The 24,112-nt window shown below is 45.2% G+C and overlaps 1 protein-coding gene and 1 long non-coding RNA gene across 7 annotated transcripts in view; one reads left to right on the forward strand and one right to left on the reverse strand.

Annotated features, from left to right (window-relative positions):
• The window catches only part of LOC143940345 (immunoglobulin lambda-1 light chain-like), an 860,309-nt gene that overhangs the window by 740,077 nt on the left and 96,120 nt on the right, over positions 1–24,112 (forward strand). The gene's annotated exons all lie outside the window — the stretch shown is intronic.
• Positions 2,174–7,222, reverse strand: LOC143940344 (uncharacterized). Its single transcript, XR_013263852.1, has 3 exons — positions 7,150–7,222; positions 4,408–4,429; positions 2,174–2,903 (listed from the first exon to the last, which is right to left on the reverse strand). It is a non-coding gene; the product is annotated as an uncharacterized LOC143940344 (long non-coding RNA).

Genomic DNA, 24,112 nt, shown 5'->3' on the forward strand with positions numbered 1-24,112 from the left:
GTGTTTTTTTTTTTTTTTTTTAATATAATTGGTTATAGGTCAAGATTATATTTAAGGTCTAATCTGACACTCACGTTACATCAAGAATACATACATTTTATTATTTCTATATCAGGCAAGAAATAAATAAATCTCTCTATCGTGAGTGGAGCTTTATTTTTTGTTGGAAATTTATTAGTCTTTGTTGTGCACCTGGGCATACTTTTTATCACAGAAGTGTGTGGTGTACAACTATAACTATAATTTTTTTTTTTTTTGTACGCATAAGCTCAATGGGCTATTCGAGGGGTGCCCAACCGCTGGCACTCTGATGTGGCCCGCCATGTCTTGCTCTGAGATGTCGGGTCAGCATGCCAAGCATCGCAGGTTCCCGACCCTCCATCTCCGAGCATCAGCGCAAAGAACGGAGCCCCGTCGCTAGAGAAGCCAGCTGGCTCCTTCTCAGGTGGAGTGATACCAAATGTACTCCTGCCTATGACATGAAGCATCGCTTCTGCTCTCTACAGCAGCAGCATGCTTCTGTTTTCTGTCACACTAACGCATGGGAACCCGCAATTTGGACACCAGTACTTAGCAGCATTACCAGTACCAAACCAGCAGTAACCACCATCAGTACCAGCCAGTGGTATCAGCAGGCAGTGCCCAGCAGCAGTAACGCCTGATTCACACCTATGCATTTTTGTGCTTTTTGCAAATTACACCACATCCATTTAGCATTGGATTGAAATGGAACACGTTCTGTAGAGCAAATCTGCAAAAGCACTAAAATGCCATAGGTGTGATCAGACCTAACAGCCAGCAGTACCAGCACCTGTCCGAAGTACCAGCCCTTTAGGACAGCCAGCAGCAGCCACCAGTTAATACCACCATGGGGACAGCCACAACCAGCTGCAGGAATCCTGAGGAAGAAGTGAAGATAAAGGTCAGTTAAGATGTAAGAAAAACGCAATGCATCCGTGTGAAAGCAGCCTTAAGCCCCTTTCACACGATTGGTCTGATCGGGTCTACCTGTCTGTTTTTTAGGAGGACCCAATCTGACCCTCCATTCACCTCTATAGAACGGCATATGTAAACAGACTTGTATCTGCTTACACAAGCCTATCTGCAATCCAAACTCCTTAAAAAAAATAAAAATAAATTGCCACCTCCGAGAATGTGAGTGGGCGGGCAGGTGTCGCCGAGGGTAAGAGCCGGCGGGCTGGCTCTGTTGAGAGACAGTGGGTGGCTCGGCTCACTGACAGTATGTGAGTGACTGCTGGCCAATTAGGGAGTCGGCGGGAGGAGAGAAGAGAGATGATATCTCTCACCGCCAGGCGCCTGCCCTGCGTCCCTGCAGTTCCGCCCTCACTGTGCAGTGTGCAGGCAGCCGCGGCAGCAGAGAGATTATTTCATCTCTCTGCTGCTTGACTGGTAATCTGCTGCCTGGGACATGGCAAGTGACAATCCACATTGTGTGGCATGGGATGTGACAATCTGCAGCTGGTGAAAGGTGACGTGGCAAGTGACACTCTGCAACGTGTGGCATGGGACGTGGTGAGTGACAATCTGCATCTGGTGACGTATCAAGTGACAATCTGCATCTGGTGGCGTGACAATCTGCATCTGGTGACAGGCGACGTGGCAAGTGACAATCCGCAATGGCAGGTGACAGCAGCAGGTGACACGCTCAGGGCTCCCACTGATTCTGCATTATGGTAAGTTGAACCATTTAATCTTTTATAACAATGTAATAATAGTAATGTGCTTCAATCATCCTGACACCATAACAACCGTGGCGCCGTGATGATTGAATCGTTAACACCAGCAATTTCCCTGATAAATTTACCCCCAAAAAACATATTTTCTGGCAGTGCCCCTCCTGAGACTAGGCTCTGGATCCACCCCTCCTGTAGACAATACCGTTTTGATTTATGATCCAGGTGCTCTTATATTACAATTCTCCAAATTTTTATGGAGTTTACATTTTTATTTTTTTTATTTTTATACTTCTTTCAGAAATGCTGGAATGCACAGCCCAATGGTTGAACAATTTATACCTTTGATACTGGAAGACAAGAGAGGAGACCGATTCCGAATATGTTTTATTTAAACTAGGATATCCATTTCTGGTTTGTGGTATCTAACAACCTTGTAAGTATAAAATAAAAAATGAAAAAAGGTATACATATTCTCATTCAGATTTACTATTTTTATTTTTTTTTCATAACATTTTTAACATAATGTAAAAAAAATTATATAAAATAATTTAAATTGAATGTTACTCTAAGGCCAGTTCTGAGGCTTCATAAGCATTAGAATACATGAATTCGATATGAATCGTTGGGATCTGGAACAAAGCGTTTCGTACTGCATTAACAGCACAAGATGGGATGACTCTCCGGTTTCCCTTTCCCAAGTAGCCATAGATCCATGCAGTAAACGTTCTATAAGCTGTCTTCCGCAATCGTCTTAAAAATAAATAGAAATGATTACAGTTGCATAACAAATAATTCACTATATATTGGAACTTTTAATTTGTTAAATCGTAGGTCTGCCTACCTTTTTCAGAAATCTAAAAGCCAGCAGCTACACAGACTACAGCTGTAGATTTTTAATATTAGGACACTTACCTGTCCTGGAGTCTAGGAATGTCGCCACACCAGCTTATTATTATTATTTTTTTTATACACTGCCAACAGATCACTTTTTTTATTCTTTTGGCTTTTTTTATAGATTATCAGTAATATTGGAATGCATTTTCTGCACTTGCACCATTTCCTATTCCCAAGACGTTCTGTTTCACCTTCCTCTTTAGTTTCTGTTGATTGAAGCATGAAAATCTTTTGTAATGGATTACATGGAAACGCTGGATCGTTTTCTGGCTCTGTATATTGTGACCATAGTTCCTCAAGCAACATTTGTCTCTGTAGCATAAACCAAAAAATATTTTCTTTACCTATTTATCCTTTATAGGTTAATAAATAAAATCAATTTTATTACGAATTTTTATTTAATATTTATTCTTGTTTGGCAAAAATGTATTTAAAGAAAGATGTTTTTTATTTTAATTTAAATAAATAATGTTTGATAGTAATTCATCATGGTTCTTTTTTTATTTAATTTTATAATTACACGTTACACTTCATGATACCTCAAGCTATTTCTAATAATGCTTACACTCTCCCATGTAGTTGCTAACAGAGGGGGTTTCAACTTCAATCTGAGGCAGTATTGCACCATGCTTTAATAATAATTTTTTTACATTAAAAGATATTTTCTACTTATCAAGAGCATTGTCAATTTTACAATTCTTTATGGACACACACACACACACACTTAGAGATTGCACTTGTAATGCCTACAGGAATGCCTTCAGAAAATAACCCCCCCTATCCAATGTCCTCCTGTATTCTCACCTACCCCATCCCTTAGATACCTACGCCAATAAAATGAGGGCTTTTTAAATCAAACAACGAATTAACTGTCTTGCTTCCTTGACCACACTTCACAGTCAACATTGGTACGAGAAATGGTCTGTCCAATAGATTTGTCTCCCCCTTCCTCCTTTACATGCAACATTTCCATTGTCAAAGCGCAACACGGTTTAAGCATGCACATTGGGAAACTAGCTGTGAAGTTGCAAGGCTCCAATTGGAGTTATAGCTACACTTATCTGCCTTCCCACAACTGTTTTTGACAGGTACATATTTACACTTCAATCTGACATAGGCGATGTTTGGTACATCAAACGTTAGAACCTCCCTCCTTTGCCCCCATGACATTTGGAGAGTGCATCATGATTTGCGCTTGCACATTAGGGATATGACCATGAATCCCAATGGATTCAATGCCAGTTTCTCATACTGGTCATGGTGGCGGCAGCTACCAACAGCTGATCTGAAAAGACATTGCAGCCTCACTGGACAGGTAAGTGTCCATAGATTAAGTCACCAGCTACTGTATTTGTAGCTGTGGATTTTACATTTATTTTTTGGCACACACTGAAAAAAACATTAAAAGAGAATTGTGGTGGTTTTTTTTGTACGTTATACTTACCAAGGTGGATGCAGCATGTGACCGATGCTGCATCTGTCCACCGGAGCCTTGCACTGAGAATAGAGCGATCAAACATCGCCAAAGGGGATCCGTGAGAACCAAGCCAATCGGAGAGCTGCTGCCTGTCACTCAGCAGTTCTCCACTGAGATGGCTCGCAGTCCAAGCACCTGGCGCATCCAGACTTCCAGAGTCGAGATGACACGGTGCCTGGACTGATCTGTGTGATGTCAGCAGAGAGCGGACTTCAGACCAGCTGAAAACGGGAGAAGCACAGCCAAACAAGCTCATGCATGACTACAATACGAAGTAGAGACATGTAACTTTTACATTATAAACGTAAGTTTGTTTTTGAAATTTAAAAAGTTACTTACCATTATTTTTTATCAGTAAGATCTGTTAGATGTAAGAATAAAAAAAAATTATTAGATCACAAAAAATTATAAATTGGGTTAAATGAGAAATAACTAAAATTATATTTTGTATAGTTAGTAAAGAAAAAACTTATATATGTACACACATAATATGTATAGTAACGCACATATAATGAACCACAAAAAGTGTTTGTGTATAGGTATAAATACATACATACTGGACACTTTATTATGTACAGCTTTCACAGCACCGTTTTGAGTGTAGAACTGGAAGGAGCCATCAGAAGATGGGGACACTGCAGCTATAAAGGGATGGACATGGTCCGCAACAATACTCAGGTAGGCCGTGGTGTTTAAATGATACTCAATTGGTACTAAGGGGTCCAAAGTGTGGCAAGGAAAATATACCCCTCACCATTACACCCAGGGCCGGTGCTACCACTAGGCGGAGTAGGCAGTCGCCTAGGGCGCACTACCCCCCAGGGCGCAGCCACAACCTCTGTATGCCTCCAATCCCCCAATGTCTTCACAGAGTAAAAGCTCACAGCAGTGTGTGTGTGTGTGGGGAGGAGGGGCGGGGGTTCGGTGGAGAACAGAGCATCGAGAGGTGCAGCATCTGTTAGCCGACACCAGAGCAACACCGCCCAGTGCTGAGGAGAGCCCCGGATGTAATGATCGATGAAGCAGAAGTAAGGAGGAGGGAGGATCACTATCTACAGCGAGCTGTGGAGGGGGGGGGGGGAAGAGTAGTGCAGGAAATAAGAAGTCAGCTAGGTAGGTCAGTATGTGTGTGTGTGTTTGTAATGGTCAGGTAGGTCAGTGTATGTGTGTGTGTGTCAGGTAGGTGGGTCAGTGTATGTGTAATGGTCAGGTAGCTCAATGTGTGGGTCAGTGTGTGTGTGTAATGGTCAGGTAGGTCAGTGTATGTGTCAGGTAGGTAGGTCAGTGTGTGTGTGTGTGTAATGGTCAGGTAGGTCAGTGTGTGGGTCAGTGTGTGTGTGTGTGTAATGGTCAGGTAGGTCAGTGTATGTGTGTGTGTGTCAGGTAGGTGGGTCAGTGTATGTGTAATGGTCAGGTAGGTCAATGTATGTGTCAGGTTGGTGGGTCAGTGTGTGTAATGGTCAAGTAGGTAGGTCAGTGCGTGTGTGTTTAATGGTCAGGTAGGTCAGTGTATGTGTCAGGTAGGTAGGTCAGTGTGTGTGTGTGTGTGTGTGTGTAATGGTCAGGTAGATCAGTGTATGTGTCAGGTAAGTGGGTCAGTGTGTGTGTGTGTGTGTAATGGTCAGGTAGGTGGGTCAGTGTATGTGTAATAGGTAGGTAGGTCAGTGTATGTGTCTGGTAGGTGGGTCAGTGTGTGTGTGTGTAATGGTCAGGTAGGTCAGTGTATGTGTCAGGTAGGTGGGTCAGTGTGTGTGTGTAATGGTCGGGCGGGTCACATATTGCAAAGGCAGTGGAGCCATGGGCAGAACCAATGGGGGGGGGGGGGGCAGCAAAATGAGGTTTCGCCTAGGGTGTCAAAAATTCTTGCACCAGCCCTGATTACACCCCCACCACCAACCTGAACCCTGTGATACAAGGCAGGATGGATTGATTCATGCTTTCACTTTTTTTTTTTTTATGCAAATTTAAAACCCTACCATCTGAATGTTATAACAGAAAATGAGACTCATCGGACCAGTCAACATTTTTTCAATCTTCTATTGACCAAATTTGGTGAATCTGTGACAACTGTAGCCTCAATATCATCATGTACTTAGATGACTGGAGTGGCACCCAGTGTGGTTTTCTGCTGCTGTAGCCCATCTGCTTGAAGTTTCAATGTGTTGGGCATAAAGAGATGGTATTCTGCATACCTTGGTTGTAAATAGTGGTTATTTGAGTAAATGTTGCCTTTCTAAAATCTGTACCATTAAAAACTCTGAACTCACATATGAAGTAGGGATTTTAACACACACATAACAAATGGTCCATAATGGAGGCAAACGCACCACACCCCCATATCCATGCTCCTATATCTACATGAAGGTTGATGGATGCATTACAACGTGGGGTTGTTTATTTTTGTAAGCATTGGATTAGAGCCCAAAGGCTCTAATAGGCTTCAAGAAAGGGTGACCATGGCGCAGAGAGCACCGTGCTCAAAGCCCACCCACTTGTGTGACATTAGCAAATTTAAAATCGTTATTGTGACACTAATTTCCTCTTGGTCAATCATGGGAAAAGGGTTCTGAGACACAACTGGGTGGGAGTCCTACCTAAGACCCGATTGGCCGTGATAATCAGCAAACGCCATGACTCAGGGGAGATGCAGGGGTAAGCCACCGTAGCCATGACGTGGATGGGGTAAGTGCGGGACTGGCAGGCAGCAATGGGTGAGCAAAGTGGTGATCGAACAACGCATATATTAATTTTGTTGCTGCAATTATTTTTTTAATGAAAAGCTGTACAGAAAAAAGTAGCCGCTGGGTGTTGATATACACATATATATATATATATAAAAAAGAGAGAGAGAGAGAGAGAGAGAGAGAGAGAGAGAGATAGAAACACACACATATATATATAACGAGATACATATATAAGATACATGTATAACAAGAGATATAGATATATCTATATAGCTATATACATACACACACACATATATATATATATAAAACAAGATATATATCTCTTGTTATGTAGATATATCTGCACAGAAGCAAATGATTTAGTTTACAATTAGTATATTTTTAAGCCTCTTACCTTTTTGCTGCTGGTGTCTGTTGTTATAAATGCAGTATATTTCCTGGTTCCTGGAGGGAGGAGGGGTTTGCATAGCTAAGGGGCGGCAACTTCCTCTGGCACTGCCGTTGCTATGGAAACCTGACCTGAAACCTATTTCACTGCTTGTGCAGCACTGAGCATGTGCGAGATTTGCAAGGCTGAGATCCAGGAAGAAATACAGTCTGGCTTCAGATGCCCACACCTAAGATGGCCACGGTCTGCTGCAAGTTTATAAAGTTACAAAATGCTGTAATAACCTAACAAAACGGACCTTTGTTTACAGACTAACTTTACTAGAATGCTTTAAGCTTGTGTATGATAAGTGTATGATAGGTTATTTTTATTTAAAAAGTCACATTTTGGCTGGAAAACCACTTTAAGTCTTTTTTGCCTGATTTCTCTGCACCTGTCCAGACTTCAGCTCCTACTTCTGCTCCAATCCAACCCGCCTCTTCTGTGCCACCCAAACTTTCCTTGCCTGAAAAATTTGGTTGTGATACTGAGGACTGCAGAGGTTTTTTAAACGTCTGTCGTTTGCATTTCCGCAACAACCCTGGGACTCTCAGCACTTCTGCCAAAGTGACATTTGTGATTTCATTGGGAAGCCCAGGCATGGGTCTCTCTGGAATGCAATGATCCTGTGCTGAAAGATGCTGACAGATTTCTGGCTTCTCTCCAGACTGTATTTGGCAAACCAGATAGAGTTTCTGCAGCTGAGTGCTAACTTTTGGACATACAGCCAGGTACTAGAACTGTGGCACAGTATGCTATTGGGCTCCGTACCCCAGCTGCTGAAACTAATTGTGACTCAAGGTATTACATGCAGCTTTCTGTAAAGGTCTTACAGATCGAATTAAGGACAAATTGGTCTATAGGGATTCCCCCATAGAGCTGTGTGTTAATCTGGATGTCCGGTATAATGAAAGGTGCAAGGAGATACATAGAACTCGCAAGCTTCCTAGGCCAGTTTACTGTTTGGCCCCTAACTTCCAAGCACCACCTCAGCCTGAATCTGAAATTTTAGTTGAGTCCAAGACACCTGTGAAACCCATGGAAGTCAGCAGCCTCCACCTAACAGAGTCAAAGAAAAAAAGGAGGCGTGCATTGGGCCTATGCTTTTACTGTGGGCCTAAAGGACATTTGTTATCTGTTTGTCCTTCCCGTCCAGTAAAAGGCAGGGTCTAACCAGTATTGGAGGAGCTGGGTTAGACCTTACAAGTACTTCCTCTAAGACCAAGACTACTGTACCCACAATCTGACATTTAGCCTCTAAACTTGTCTCCTGTGAGGCTTTTGTGGATTCTGGAGCCGCTGGCATATTCCTGGATTACTCTTTTGCTAAGGAAAACAACATCCCATTTTTGTTCCCAAGTCTAGACCTCTCAGCATCACTACCCTGAATGAACAACCGTTGGGAGATGGCTTTGTACAGTTTGAGACTACAATAATAACCCTTCAGGTAGGCACACTCTACAAAGAGGAAATTGTCCTGTCTCTTATTGATTCCCCACTTCTGCCGGTTATCCTTGGTTACCCATGGTTACAACAACCCAACTCTTCTTTTGATTGGGTAAATGGAGAACTAACCTCTTGGGGGCTTTCCTGTTATCTGAACTGTTTGTCTTGACCCAAAAGACTTTCTGGTTGAATGTTGGCTTCCGTGGCCATCCCTCCTACCTTGCCTGGTGAATACCATGGTTTGCAGATGTATTTTGGAAGCAAAAGGCAGAAGCTTTACCTCCACATCGTTCCTTTGACTGTGCGATTAATCTGATTCCTGGAGCACCTCTTCCCAAAGGGAGGACCTATCCCCTGTCACTGCCTGAACAAAAGTCCATGGAGGAATATGTCAAGGACAACTTGAAGAGAGGTTTTATCTGACCCTCTTCTTCTCCAGTAGGGGCAAGTTTTTTCTTTGTTGAAAAGAAAGATGGGGGTCTTTGACCATGCGTAGACTATAGAGGGCTAAATCAGATCACCACAAAAGACTCCTATCCTTTGCTCCTTATTCTAGAATTGTTTGATCTGCTTAAGGGAGCTGTTATCTTCACTAAACTGGACCTCAGAGGGGCTTATAATCTGATTAGAATTAGAGAGGGAGATGAGTGAAAGATACCATTCAACACTTGCAATGTACATTTTGCGTATCTGGTTATGCCATTTGGACTCTGTAACACCCTGCTGTCTTCCAACATTTCATGACTGACATCTTTCAGGATTTCAGCAACAGTTTTGTGATTATTTACTTGGACGACATTTTAATCTTTTCCAAGACACACCTAGAGCACATCTCACATGTAAAGCAAGTATTACAGCGACTGAGAGAAAACCAGCTTTACGCTAAGATTGAGAAATGCAGTTTTCATCAAAACCACATACCTTTCCTTGGATACATCATAAGTGCTGTCAGTTTCCAAACGGACCCACAAAAATGTTCTGCTGTCTTGCAATGGCCCCAACTGACCACTATGTGGAGGCACCAAAGCTTTCTAGGGTTTGCGAATTACTAAAGGCACTTCATCAAAGGTTTTGCCTCCATTGTCGCCCCCCCTTACTGCTATGACTAAGAAAGGTACAAATTGCAAATTGTGGCCCTCAGAAGCAGAATCAGCTTTCCAGCAATTAAAAGGCATGTTCAGCAAGGTTCAAGTTCTTCAGCATCCAAACCCCCGATCTCCAGTACCAAGTTGAGGTTCATGCCTCTGAAGTAGGAGCAGGTGCCGTTTTGTCTCAGAGACAACCTAAGTCCGATAGAATCCATCCAGTGGTGTTTTTCATTAAAAAGTTTTCTCCAGCAGAGATGAATTATGATGTTGGGAAGCGAGAACTACTGGCTATCAAATAGGCATTGTCTGAATGACAACATCTTCTGGAAGGGGCTCCCAAGCCCTTTTCTATTCTGACTGACCATAAAAATCTGCTGTATCTTCAGACTGCTAAACGTTTGAATTCACGTCAAGGTCAATGGGCTCTGTTCTTCTCCCATTTTAATTTTGTTCTTTCTTATGTCCCTGGGCATAAGAACAAGAAAGTCAATGCTCTTTCCAGACAGTTTGCTACTTTTGAATAAGATCAATTTAACAAGCAGTATATAATCCCACCTTACAAAAATGTTGCACAGATCTCTACGCTCTTTCCCATCAGTTACAAGAAACCCAGAATAGTGCTCCTCAAGGCTTGAAGATACCACAAGGTCCCCTGTTCATATCCACCAGCCTCAGAAAACCTGTACTCCGCTGGGCAAATGATGGAGTGTTATCTGGTATCCGGTCATCCTGGTGTTACTATCACTTTTAAGACTTTGCAGCATTATGTTTGGTGGTCTCACATGAAAAAAAATGTTACCGACTATGTGGCTGCCTGACCAACTTGTGTTGCTAATAAAGTACCTCGCACATTGCCTACTGAGCTGGTACAACCACTTCCTGCACCTCGTCAGCCTTGGACCCATTTGGCTATGGACTTCATTACAGAGTCACCCAAATCGGATGGTATGACTGCTATATGGGTCATATGTCTAATGTCTAATTTTGTACCGCTCCCTGGATTACCTACAGCGGAAGCACTGTCTATCCTCTTCCTTTCCCATATTGTGAAACATGGCATACCTACCAATATCATCTCAGACCGTGGCTCTCAGTTTGTTTCCCGATTCTGGAGAGCATTTTGTAAGAAACTGGGAGCAACGCTCTCACTCTCTACCTCACATCACCAGGGCCGGACTTACCATTGGGCTTGACTGGGCTCAAGCCAATGAGCACTGCCCAATAAGGGGCCCCGTGGGCTCCGGTGAGGTACACAGCTGAGTGTACTTGGCTCCGCTCCACTCACAGTCACGCCCAGTCCAGCCCTATGAAAGACATAACACAGGGACTGGGCGTGACTGTGAGCTGAGCTGAGTACACTCGGCTACTCTCGGCTCCGCTCGGGACTGCGAGAGGACCCAAGAGCTGCCGAGAGGACCCGAGAGCCGCTGAGAGGACCCAAGCGCCGCCGAGAGGACCCAAGAGCCACCAAGACGACCCGAGAGCCGCCAAGAGGACCCGAGAGCCATCGAGAAGACCCGAGAACCATCGAGAGGACCCGAGAGCCACCAAGAGCACCTGAGAGCCACAGAGAGGACCCGAGTGCCTCGAGCTGCCGAGAGGACCCAAGAGCCGCCGAGAGGACCCGAGAGCCTCCAAGATGACCCGAGAGCCGAAAAGATACACAAGATTCTGTATCTCAATGATGCCATTTTTAAACTTCAAGACTGCAATGACAAGGCTGCAAATGACAATGGTGCATGGTTGCAAATGACAAGGCTACACTGGACACGGCTGAAAATGACACTGACAAGGCTGCAATGATGGACAATGATTTTCCTTAAACTTCCCTCCTAAAAGTTTTAAACTTGGGGTGCGTGTTATACGCCGGCGTGTGTTATATGTCAGCGTGTGTTATACACCGGCGCGTGTTACACGCCAATATATACGGTAATGTATAGAAGGTAGGGCCCGAAAATGACTCAAGCCCAGGGGCCCCCACCACCCTAAGTCCTGCCCTGCACATCACCCACAAACAGATGGTCAAACCAAAAGCATGAACCAGACCCTTGAAACCTGTCTTTGACATTACGTCAACTCGTTACACTCCAATTGGTCTGAGTATTTGCCTTTGGCTAAATTCACCTTTAACTCCCATTGGCACAGTGCTCTTCATACTATGCCATTCTACGCAGCCCTAGGCTATCACCCTTAGTCTTTTCCCCTACTTCAACCTTCTTCCAGTGTACCAGCAGCAGATCAGCGGGTCAAGAAAATATTCTGCTACACTGGGAAAAGATTTGCTTATTGCTACAAAAGTCAGCAGCCAAATATGCGCTTTTCTCTAACAGACGAAGATGCCATATACCTCCATATTCGAGGGGGACAGAGTTTGGCCGTCAACCGAATACATGAGACTGAAACAACCCTCTACCAATTTGGGTCCTTGATTCATTGGTCCTTACAGAATAATTGCTTGAGTCAGGCCAGTCTCCTATCTGTTGAAATTGCCCTCCTCTCTCCGGATACATCCCGTGTTCCATGTTTCTCTCCTCAAAGAAGCAATTTTCAATCGTTACTCCTGAACTAGACAGCTACCTCCTCCTGTTCTTGTTGATAGACAACATGAGTTTGAAGTCTCTAAGATTCTGGATTTTAGAAGGCGGGTCGTGGTCTACAGCATCTGGTTCATTGGAAAGGATATCCCGTCACAGACTACTCCTGGGTTCCAGCCAAGGATTTGCATGCCCCTGCTTTTATTTGAGACTTCCATGCCTCCTTCCTCGCTACGCCCCCAGAGAAGTCCACTGAGGAGGGGGACCTGTCATGTACCTCGGTTTTATTGAAATGGTATGTTCTTGGTTCCACAGCTGCAGCCTTACCTGTTGTGCCACGGGGAGTTATGGAGTTGTCGCAATGTTCTCCCAGCCTGATGCATTGCTTTGGACTCACTAGCCCCACCTGCTGCCAACTGCAGACAATGTATAATAAAGCAGTCCATACATAGCAGCACTTCCTGTTACTCAGTGTCCGTTTGTGTGGATTAGCTCCCTGGGTGTATTGATAGCTCCATGACTCTTACCGTCTATGAACTACTGCCTGAATTCTTGACCACTCTCTAGCCTGCTGATTTTGCACATCTTCGCCAGCTCGTGTTTGATCTCTGCCTGCCTGACCACTCTCTGGATTTCATTTGTGTCTGGTTTTGCTCTACTGCTGTAAAGTGACACTTATGCCACGTACACACGATCAGACTATCCGGTGGACTTGGTCCGGCGGACTCTGGTCCGCCGGACCAAGTTCGCCGGATAGTCTGATCACACTCCGCCCATGTATGTGGGCTCCGTCTGACTTTTTCTTTCCAAAAGTCCGGCGGACTTAGAAAGAAGTTTTGACTCAAAATTTTCTGCTGGACTCGGCAGTCCGGCGGACAATCCGGCCGTCTGTGTGCTAGTCTGCCGGACTTTTGAAATGAACGGACTTGCCCACACACGGAGGAAAGTCCGTTCATTTTGAACATGGCTCCAGGTAGATGGAACTAGTGCTGGAAGTCAATGTTGCTGCCTCCATCGGCGAGATTGACACCTCATCGACCCCATCACCTGGTATGGACTTAAAGGGGAAGCCCTACGCCGAAAAAACACCGTGGGGGTCCCCCCAAAGTCCATGTCAGACCCTTATCTGAGCACGCAGCCTGGCCGGTCAGGAAAGGGGGTGGGGACAAGCGAGTGCCCCCCCCTCCTGAGCCGTACCAGGCCACATGCCCTTAACATGGGGGTGCTTTGGGGAAGGGGGGCCCTGCAGCCACCCCACTCCAAAGCACCTTGTCCCCATGTTGATGAGGACAAAGGCCTCTTCCCGACAACCCTGGCCGTTGGCTGTCGGGGTCTGCGGGCAGGGGGCTTATCGGAATTTGGGTGCCCCTTTAATAAGGGGGCCCCCAGATACCGGCTTCCCACCCTACGTGAATGAGTATTGGGGTACCATGTACCCCTACCCATTCACCTGGTGGAAAAAAAGTGTAAAGAAAAACACAACACATGTTTTTAAAATAATTTATTGCACAGCTCCGGTGGTCTTCCGTCTTAGGGGGTCTTCTCGCTGGACTCCTCTGCTATCGTCTGCTTGTTTGCTAGCTCTTTTACTAGCGGAGGAGCCTGGCTTTCTTCTTCGTTGTGGCCGCCGTCCAGGGGTCTTCTTCCAACTTCGGGGGTCTTGCCCCCCTTTTCTGGGGTCTTGTCCCCCTCTTCGGTTCTTCTTGCTGGGCCTCCGCCTTCTTCTTCCAGCTCTTTTACTAGTGGTGGCCCGGTCTTCTGTCGCGGCCGCCGCCTCTTCTTCCGATTTCGGGGGTCTTGTCCCCTTCTTCGGGTCTTCTTGCCGGGCCTCCGCTTTCTTCTTCCAGCTCTTTTACTATCGGTGGCCCAGTCTTCTGTTGCCATCGCCACCTTCACTTCTTCTCTTCTTCTTCCTTGAGATGTTGAGTCGACGCTCTCTCTAGACGCAATGACAGGGACGCGTTGTGTGGCGACTTATATAGGGACAAGGGGCTGGGGTCACAGGGTAATGTCCCATGGTGACCCCGCCCCCTTATGATGTCACAGTACTGGAGGGTGGCCGCAGGGCTCCCCTTCCCTAAATCACCCCCTATGTTGAGGGCACGTGGCCTGGTACGGCTCAGGAGGGGGGGCACTCGCTCATCACCACCCCCTTTCCTGACCGGCCGGGCTGCGTGCTCGGATAAGTGTCTGTAATGGACTTTAGGGGGGAACCTCACACCGTTTTTTCATAGGGTGGGGCTTCCCCTTTAAGTCCATACCAGGTGACGGGGTCAGCGACGTGTCAATCTCGCCGATGAAGGCGGCGACATTGACCTCCTTCGCTAGTTCCGTCTACCTGGAGCCGCGTTCAAAATGAACGGACTTTCCTCCGTGTGTGGGCAAGTCCGTTCATTTAAAAAGTCCGCCAGACCTAGTCCGCCGGAAAAGTCCGGTCGTGTGTGGGCAGGTCCATTCGTTCGGAAAGTCCGGCAGACCTCCGCTTCAAAGTCCGGCGGTTTGTCCACCGGATAGTCCGATCGTGTGTGCATGGCATTACAGGTCTTGTAAAAGCCTTTCACAGAATACTGAAAGGAAAAGCAGCAGACTGGTGCACTCATATTTCTGGTCCTCTGCTCTGTCATCCTATCAGCATGCTCTTTGCACTGCAGAACAACTGATGGGCTCCTAGTGCTGTTTCTCCCTTGTGCTGTTTCTCCCTCAAAAAGAAAAAAAAATCTTGCTATTAGTAAAAATAAATCAAATAATATATTATAAGCACAACCAATAACAGTGATAGATAACAGTGATAGATTACACCAATAAACCTATCAGTGTGAAAAAGTATTACAAACACCAAAATATAAATTGTAACATAACAAAAAAAAATCCTAATTGAATAGCATTTTGTGTTCTTTAACTCCTTCTGAGACACCATATAGTGAATCCAATTCAAGTACAGGTGATTGATTAAACAACCAGTGCTGCACCACACTGACTCACCAGAGAATGTTGACCTTGTGAGATTTAGGCCCCATTTACACAGGCCTACCTATCCATACATCAGTTTGAAGGGCCATCTTTGGCCGCACCAGATACATAGGTGAGGTGTTTTATGCATCTTCGTGCAGGCAGTCCCATTCATGCCTATTGGGATGCAGAAACTGCATAGACACAGACACTGTTCCTGATCTGACAGCTGAGTTCATGTCCTTAAATAAATGCACCCGGTAACTCACCTGCTACCAAATTGGCATGATTGGGGCTGCCTACAGATTAATAATCTGCAGACATCCCCATCAAATCATTCTCTGCAGCTATTACCTTTTGTACCACCACCCCCCTCCCTTTAGAATGTAAGCTCTACGAGCAGGGCCCTCCTGTACCTTTTGTATTGTACTGTAATTGTGTTGTCCCCCCTATACATTGTAAAGCGCTGTGTAAACTGTTGGTGCTATATAAATCGATAATAATAATAATAAAACTCCTGCACATCCTGTGCGGGCAAAGATCGCCTTTCAAAATAGTGTATGGACAGCTATCTATGCCTGTGTGAATGAGACCTTAAGGTCTGCTGCTGTTATGAGGAATGTTTAATTGTTGATATCACCTTTATCGATCACATAGCCATAGCACACGATTAGCAGTCTTGCTGCTAATAGCTCTGAATGGACCCCAGATACATCTCAGTACTTTGGCTCTTTATTAGCCACAGGCAGAGATCACAATCAGTTATGAGATTGCTGGCGTTGTGTATCTAGGACCCTTCTTCTGACACGTTTCATCGGAAATGGGATTTGTCAAGAGATAGGGCACTCATAATCACACTAGTCCATGGGCATAGCATAAGGGGTTGCAGGGGTCATAATTGCAACCCTGCCCCTAGCTCCAGGGGGCCCCTGCAGCCTCCCTGTCATATTATCATAGCCTCCAAAAAGTCCAGCTCTGATCTGCCCTAGGGACCCACAGCCATGCTCCAGTACTGGGCTTTCACTTTGCCTTCCACAGTCCAAACCCCTCTGTTCTCATTGGCTGGGGAGAGGCTGTGATCCATTTCCTGAATGAAGAGGAGTATGGGGTGAGAACAGCCCAGGATGTGGAAGTGTCTGTCCTGTGTGCTAACAACATGGAATGGTAACCGAACCAATGCCTTCTAGTCAATAGCTGGGATTCTGTGTAAACCCCCCCCCCCCCCCCCCACCCAGGGATGTCTGCTTCCCCCACCCTCCTGACAACTGGGGAAAAGACACGAACACGTGTCACATGGCTTTGCACCCCCAGGTCTAAGTTTCACCACCTAAAACCCCCTGACTACTCCCTTCGCCCTGGATGCTATGCCTGCTGCTGAGCTTCTTTCCCAGTACAGCACTCTATACTGCTCCTTCTCCACAGGGCTAAAATCACATTCCTTTACAACACAGCCAGTCAGTTGTGATCTGCATAGGGTGTATGCCTACTGCAACTACACTGCCATTCCGACCAAGGGATTTCACAGGTCAGAACAGCAACATAATCAAAAAGGAGACTCATGTGATTGGGCCTGTAATTGCCACCATCCCTTGTAACTTTTAAGCCCCGTACACACTATCAGATTGTCTGCTGAGTTTTTCCTTCAGATTTACCAAAACCATGTAATATGAGGTCAAACCTTAGGAGTTTCAATGTGTATGCAATAAGGCAGGCCCTTCTACTACATGGTTTTGGTAAATCTGAAGGAAAAACTCAGCAGACAATCTGATAGTGTGTATGGGGCTTAACAATAAGAGAAACCTCTGTTGTGGGATTTTTAAGGTAATAAAAAAGTTTCTTTTTAAATTCATTTATTGTACAAAATAGAGAAAAAAAGTTCCATAGAAATTTCAAACATATGACATGTGATTATTAAAACATTGTATGTTGAGAACAAGATAAAGATAAAGCGATACTTTAACCACTTGCCGACCGCCGCACGCCGATGTACGTCGGCAGAATGGCACGGGCAGGCATAAGCACATACATGTACGTCCTTTGCCTCCCGCGGGTCGGGGGCCCGATCGGGCCCCCGCCCGGTGCCTGCGGCGGTCGGTTTTCGTTCGGGAGCGATCCCGGACGAGGGGACGGCCATTCATTCATGGCCACCCCCTCGCGATCGCTCCCGACGAATGGAAATCCCCGGTGACATCACTTCCTCTCCTGTAATGTAAACACAGGAGAGGAAGTGATGTATTCTCTCCTCCGTGTCGGTATTTTTCGTTCCGACACGGAGGAGAGCGGATCAGTGAGTTGCACCAACACATCCCACACACAGTAGAACATGCCAGGCACACTCACACCCCCCCTTTACCCCCCGATCACCCCCCCAATTACCCCTGCCCCCCAGTCACAGTGACACCAATGTCATTTTTTTTTTTTTTTTTTTTTTTTTTGCATTGGTGTCATTTGTGACTGTAATAACTGTTAGGGCAGTTAGGGTTAGCCCCCTTTAGTTCTAATGTACCCCCCTAACCCCCCCAATAAAGGTTTAACCCCGTGATCACCCCCCGTCGCCAGTGTCACTAAGGCTGGGTTCACATTGCAGCGGTTTATGAGAACGAATGTGATTCGCACCGCACTGCAGTGCAAATCACATCCGATCTCTGTGCGATTCGAGTTCAGCCATTCGCCGCACCCGCCGCACCCGCCACACCCGCCGCACCCGCCGCAAATTCGCACGGGACCCTTTTTTTGGCCCGCAGCAGAATCGGATCGCATGGGTGTTCACACCATGCGATCCGAGTTTGCAGATCGCACTGCGATATGCGAACTGATCTGGGGGTGTCAGTAACATTTCACTGACACTCCCAGCAGTTCGCATAGGGCAGTGTGAACTGCCGCCGGGAGGCATGCGATGCGGGAACCCGCCGCGGATTCGCGGCGTTTCCGCATCGCTCCAGTGTGAACCCAGCCTAATAAGCGATCATTTTTCTGATCGCCGTATTAGTGTCACAGGTGACGCTAGTTAGGCAGGTAGGTATTTAGGTTCGCCGCAGCTTTTTATAGCGCTAGGGACCCCCATATACTACCGCATAAAGCCCCCTGATTGCCCCCTAGTTAACCCTTTCACCAGTGATCACCATATAACTGTTACAGGTGACGCTGGTTGGTTAGTTATTTTTTTATAGTTTCAGGGCACCCGCCATTTATTACCTAATAAAGGTTTAACCCCCTGATCACCCGGCAGGTGTCATTTGTGACTAATAACTGTTAGGGCAGTTAGGGTTAGCCCCCTTTAGTTCTAAGGTACCCCCCTAACCCCCCCAATAAAGGTTTAACCCCGTGATCACCCCCCGTCGCCAGTGTCACTAAGGCTGGGTTCACATTGCAGCGGTTTATGAGAACGGATGTGATTCGCACCGCACTGCAGTGCAAATCACATCCGATCTCTGTGCGATTCGAGTTCAGCTATACAGATAGTATGGCTGAATTCGTGTCGCACCCGCCGCACCCGCCGCAAACTCGCACGGGACCCTTTTTTTGGTCCGCAGCAGAATCGGATCGCATGGGTGTTCACACCATGCGATCCAAGTTTGCAGATCGCACTGCGATATGCGAACTGATCTGGGGGTGTCATTAACATTTCACTGACACTCCCAGCAGTTCGCATAGGGCAGTGTGAACTGCCGCCGGGAGGCATGCGATGCGGGAACCCGCCGCGCATTCGTGGCGTTCCCGCATCGCTCCAGTGTGAACCCAGCCTAATAAGCGATCGTTTTTCTGATCGCTGTATTAGTGTCACAGGTGACGCTAGTTAGGCAGGTAGGCATTTAGGTTCGCCGCAGCTTTTTATAGCGCCAGGGACCCCCATATACTACCGCATAAAGCCCCCTGATTGCCCCCTAGTTAACCCTTTCACCAGTGATCACCATATAACTGTTACAGGTGACGCTGGTTGGTTAGTTATTTTTTTATAGTTTCAGGGCACCCGCCATTTATTACCTAGTCTCACTAGTGTACCCCTAAATTTAGGGGTGTCTACTTTCTAAAATGGGGTCATTTGGGGGGGGGGGGGTTTGTGCCATCTTGGCATTTTATGGCCTTCAAAACTGTAACGCCCTTAGAAAGCCTGAAGGCGGTGCTTGGTTTTTGGGGCCCCGTACGCGGCTAGGCTCCCAAAAAGTCCCACATATGTGGTATCCCCGTACTCAGGAGAAGCAGCAGAATTTATTTTGGGGTGTCATTTCACATATGCCCATGGCATGCGTGAGCAATATATCATTTAGTGACAACTTTGTGAAAAAAAAAAAAAGTTTGTAATTTTCCCGCAACTTGTGGCAAAATATAAAATATTCCATGGACTCAACATGCCTCTCAGCAAATAGCTTGGGGTGTCTACTTTCTAAAATGGGGTCATTTGTGGGGGTTTTGTGCCATCTTGGCATTTTATGGCCTTCAAAACTGTAATAGGTAGTGAGAAGTGAACTCAAAAAATTACGCCCTTAGAAAGCCTGAAGGCGGTGCTTGGTTTTCGGGGCCCCGTACGCGGCTAGGCTCCCAAAAAGTCCCACATATGTGGTATCCCCGTACTCAGGAGAAGCAGCAGAATTTATTTTGGGGTGTCATTTCACATATGCCCATGGCATGCATGAGCAATATATCATTTAGTGACAACTTTGTGAAAAAAAAAAAAAAAAAAAAAAAGTTTGTAATTTTCCCGCAACTTGTGGCAAAATATAAAATATTCCATGGACTCAACATGCCTCTCAGCAAATAGCTTGGGGTGTCTACTTTCTAAAATGGGGTCATTTGTGGGGGTTTTGTGCCATCTTGGCATTTTATGGCCTTCAAAACTGTAATAGGTAGTGAGGCGTGAAATCAAAAATTTACGCCCTTAGAAAGCCTGAAGGCGGTGCTTGGTTTTCGGGGCCCTGTACGCGGCTAGGCTCCCAAAAAGTCCCACATATGTGGTATCCCCGTACTCAGGAGAAGCAGCAGAATTTATTTTGGGGTGTCATTTCACATACGCCCATAGCATGTGTGAGCAATATATCATTTAGTGACAACTTTGTGTAAAAAAAAAAAAAAAATTTTTTTTTTGTCATTATTCAATCGCTTGAGGCAAAAAAATAAAATATTCAATGGGCTCAACATGCCTCTTATCAATTTCCTTAGGGGGTCTACTTTCCAAAATGGGGTCATTTGGGGGGGTTTTGTACTGCCCTGTCATTTTAGCACCTCAAGAAATGAGATAGGCAGTCGTAAACTAAAAGCTGCGTAAATTCCAGAAAACGTACCTTAGTTTGTAGATGTGACAACTTTTGCGCAAACCAATAAATATACAATTATTGACTTTTTTTTTACCAAAGACATGTGGCTGAATACATTTTGGCCTAAATGTATGACTAAAATTGAGTTTATTGGATTTTTCTAATAACAAAAAGTAGAAAATATCATTTTTTTTCAAAATTTGCGGTCTTTTTACGTTTATATCGCAAAAAATAAAAATCGCAGAGGCAATCAAATACCATCAAAAGAAAGCTCTATTTGTGGGAAGAAAAGGACGCAAATTTTGTTTGGGTACAACATTGCATGACCGCGCAATTACCAGTTAAAGCAGCGCAGTGCCAAAGTGTAAAAAGACCTCTGGTCATTTACCAGCAAAATGGTCCGGTCTGAAAGTGGTTAATCAAACGTGTTTCAATGGCCCGGATTATTTTGCTGGTCAAAGACCAGACCACTTTTTGCGATTCGGCACTGCGTCGATTTAACTGACAATTGCGCGGTCATGCGACGTGGCTCCCAAACAAAATTGACGTCCTTTTTTTCCCCACACATAGAGCTTTCTTTTGGTGGTATTTGATCACCTCTGCGGTTTTTATTTTTTGCGCTATAAACAAAAATAAAGCGACAATTTTGAAAAAAACGTATTATTTTTTACTTTTTGTTATAATAAATATCCCCCAAAAATATATAAAAAAAATGTTTTCCCTCAGTTTAGGCCGATACATATTCTTCTACATATTTTTGGTAAAAAAAATCGCAATAAGTGATTATTGATTGGTTTGCGCAAAAGTTATAGCATTTACAAAATAGGGGATAGTTTTATGGCATTTTTATTAATCTTTTTTTTTTTTTACTAATAATGGCGGCGATCAGCGATTTTTATTGTGACTGCGACATTATGGCGGACACATTGGACATTTTTGACACATTTTTGGGACCATTGTCATTTATACAGCAATCACTGCTATATAAATGCAGTGATTCCTGTGTAAATGACACTGGCAGTGGGGGTTAACCAGTGGGTGGCAGTGTAGGGGTCAAGTGTTCCTAGGTGTGTGTTACTAACTGTTGGGGGCTGGGCTTTAATTTAGTGAACACTGATCTCTGCTCCAATCACATGGAGCAGAGATCAGCATCACTAGTTGCTAGGCAGAATGGGGAGATGCTGTTTACAACAGCATTTCCTCGTTCAGCCGCCCCGTGAGGCGATTGCGGGTATGCCCATGGCGATCGAGTCCGCAGACCGGACTAACAGGGGTTCCAACCAGCACGCGAGCGTGCCACCGGCAGCACACTCGCGATGGCAGGACGGCAAATTTAAAGGGTCGTACAGTTACTCCCAGTTGCCTGCCCGTGCCATTCTGCCGACGTACATCGGCGTGCGCTGGTCGCGAAACGGTCGCGAAACGGTTAAAATCTTCATCAGGGATATTGTATCACTATTTTTTAATACAAAATTGTTCAGGTAGCGGGTGCATTCGCCATGAGATCAACAAAGAAGGGCCAAAAAAACACATTGAACCCCTATTTTCTACAGGACGGCCGGATATAGTAAATCCAAAAATTGGCACTTAAAGACGTTTACTCCGGGTGCTTCTGCAAATAGATTCTCCAGCAGTGATCCCTGTCCTCTGATTCTCCAGGGGTGATCCCTGTCCTCTGATTCTCCAGTGGTGATCCCTGTCCTCTAATGTAAGGAGGAACTCTAGGAACTATAAACTCTTAAGCCACTTTGAGTATCTTGGAGTGCGGTGGGTGTATCTGCACACACGGTGGAGGTTGTGGGTGGTAGTGGGGGGGGGGGGGATCAACTTTTGCATCAGGGCCCACAAGCTTCAAGCTACACCTCTACACTAGTCTATATACCAATCTCTCAAGAATAATTAATCTGTGACTCCTATAGCCTCTCTATTGATGTTATATACTGTATATATTTGCTAATTAGTTTTGCTAATGTTCTAGTTGTTTTACCTACATACTGGTAGCCATACCTTTTTTAAAGTGGTTGTAAAGGCTGAAGGTTTTTTTACCTTCAGGTGTTCTATGCATGGAATTTAAAATCCTTCTGTGTGCCACCCCTCACACAGCCCCCAATTCTCACCTGAGCCTCTTCTTGATCCATCAATGTGCAAAGGAGCCTTGGCTGTCCCGGGTCTCTTTGTCCTTATTGGCTGAGACACAACAGCAGGAACCAATGAGGAGAGAGTGGGGAGCAGGCCAAGCCAAGGCTCTATGTGTGATTGTACAGAGCAGATAAGTATAACATGTTTGTTATTTAAAAAAAAAGAACCTTTAATATCATTTTAATCTTACAATGAATGCACCCAGCACAGCTCTCATAGTTAAAAAAAACTATTCTGTTAAAAAGAAGGTGCATTTTTTTTCCTTGATGGGTAGACCTACAACATTTTGGACTGTTAAATTCCCATTAATTTATCTCTATCTACTCTTTTTGGTTTTCCTTATGAAGAACACGTCCCTTATGTTCAAATCTTAGAGTCACCTACTACACTTTTGAAGGCCTTGGAGCACCAGGACAATGGAATTGTCCACAAAGTGACCCCATTTTGGAAAGCAAATACCCCAACATATAATCTATGAGGCATTATGAGTCTTTTGAATTTAATTTTTTTCCATAAGTTTTTGGAAAATGTGCATTTTTTTTTTACACAAAGTTGTCAATTTATAAGATATTTCTAACACATAGCATGTATATAGCAAAAATGACACCCCAGAATACATTCTGCTACTCTTCCCAAGTATGGAGATACCACATGTGAGACTTTTACACAGCCTGGCCACATACAGAGGCCCAACATTGAAGTAGTACCTTCAGGCGTTCTAGGAGCATAAATTACACATCTCATTTCATTCCTACCTGTCACAGTTTTGAAGGTCCTTAAACACCAGCCCAGTGGATTTACCAACAAAATTACCCCATTTTGAAAAGCAAACACCCCAACGTATATTCTATGAAGCATGGGCTGCAAATAGGTACTCGGAAACTCTGATGGGCTGTAGATAGGTACTTGGATACTCTGATGGGCAGGAGACAGGTACTCAGGTAACTTGATGAGCTGCAGACAGGTACTCGGGTACTCTGATGGGCTGGTGACAGGTACTCGGCTACTCTGATGGGCTGATGACAGGTACTTGGTTACTCTGATGACCTTGTGACAGGTACTCGGATACTCTGATTGCCTGGTGACAGGTACTCAGGTACTCTGATGGCCTGGTGACAGATACTCGGGTACTCTGATGGGCTGGTGACTGCTATTCGGGTACTATGAAGGGCGGTGACAGTTACTCAGGTTCTTGGTACTCATATGAACTGTGACAGGTACTCAGGTACTTGGGTACTTATATGGACTGTGACAGGTACTCAGGTACTTGGATACTCATATGGACTGTGACAAATATTCAGGTACTCATATGGACAGTGACAGGTACTCAGGTACTTGGGTACTCAGATGAACTGGGACAGGTACTCAGGTACTCATATGAACTGTGACAGGTACTCGGGTACTCAGATGAACTGTGACAGGTACTTGGGTACTCAGATGAACTGTGACAGGTACTCGGGTACTCAGATGGACTGTGACAGGTACTCGGGTACTCAGATGAACTGTGACAGGTACTTGGGTA

Source organism: Lithobates pipiens, unplaced genomic scaffold (genome assembly GCF_037356315.1).
Source record: "Lithobates pipiens isolate NorthernLeopardFrog02 unplaced genomic scaffold, aLitPip1_a1.2 Scaffold_3, whole genome shotgun sequence".
NCBI classification, from domain to species: domain Eukaryota; kingdom Metazoa; phylum Chordata; class Amphibia; order Anura; family Ranidae; genus Lithobates; species Lithobates pipiens.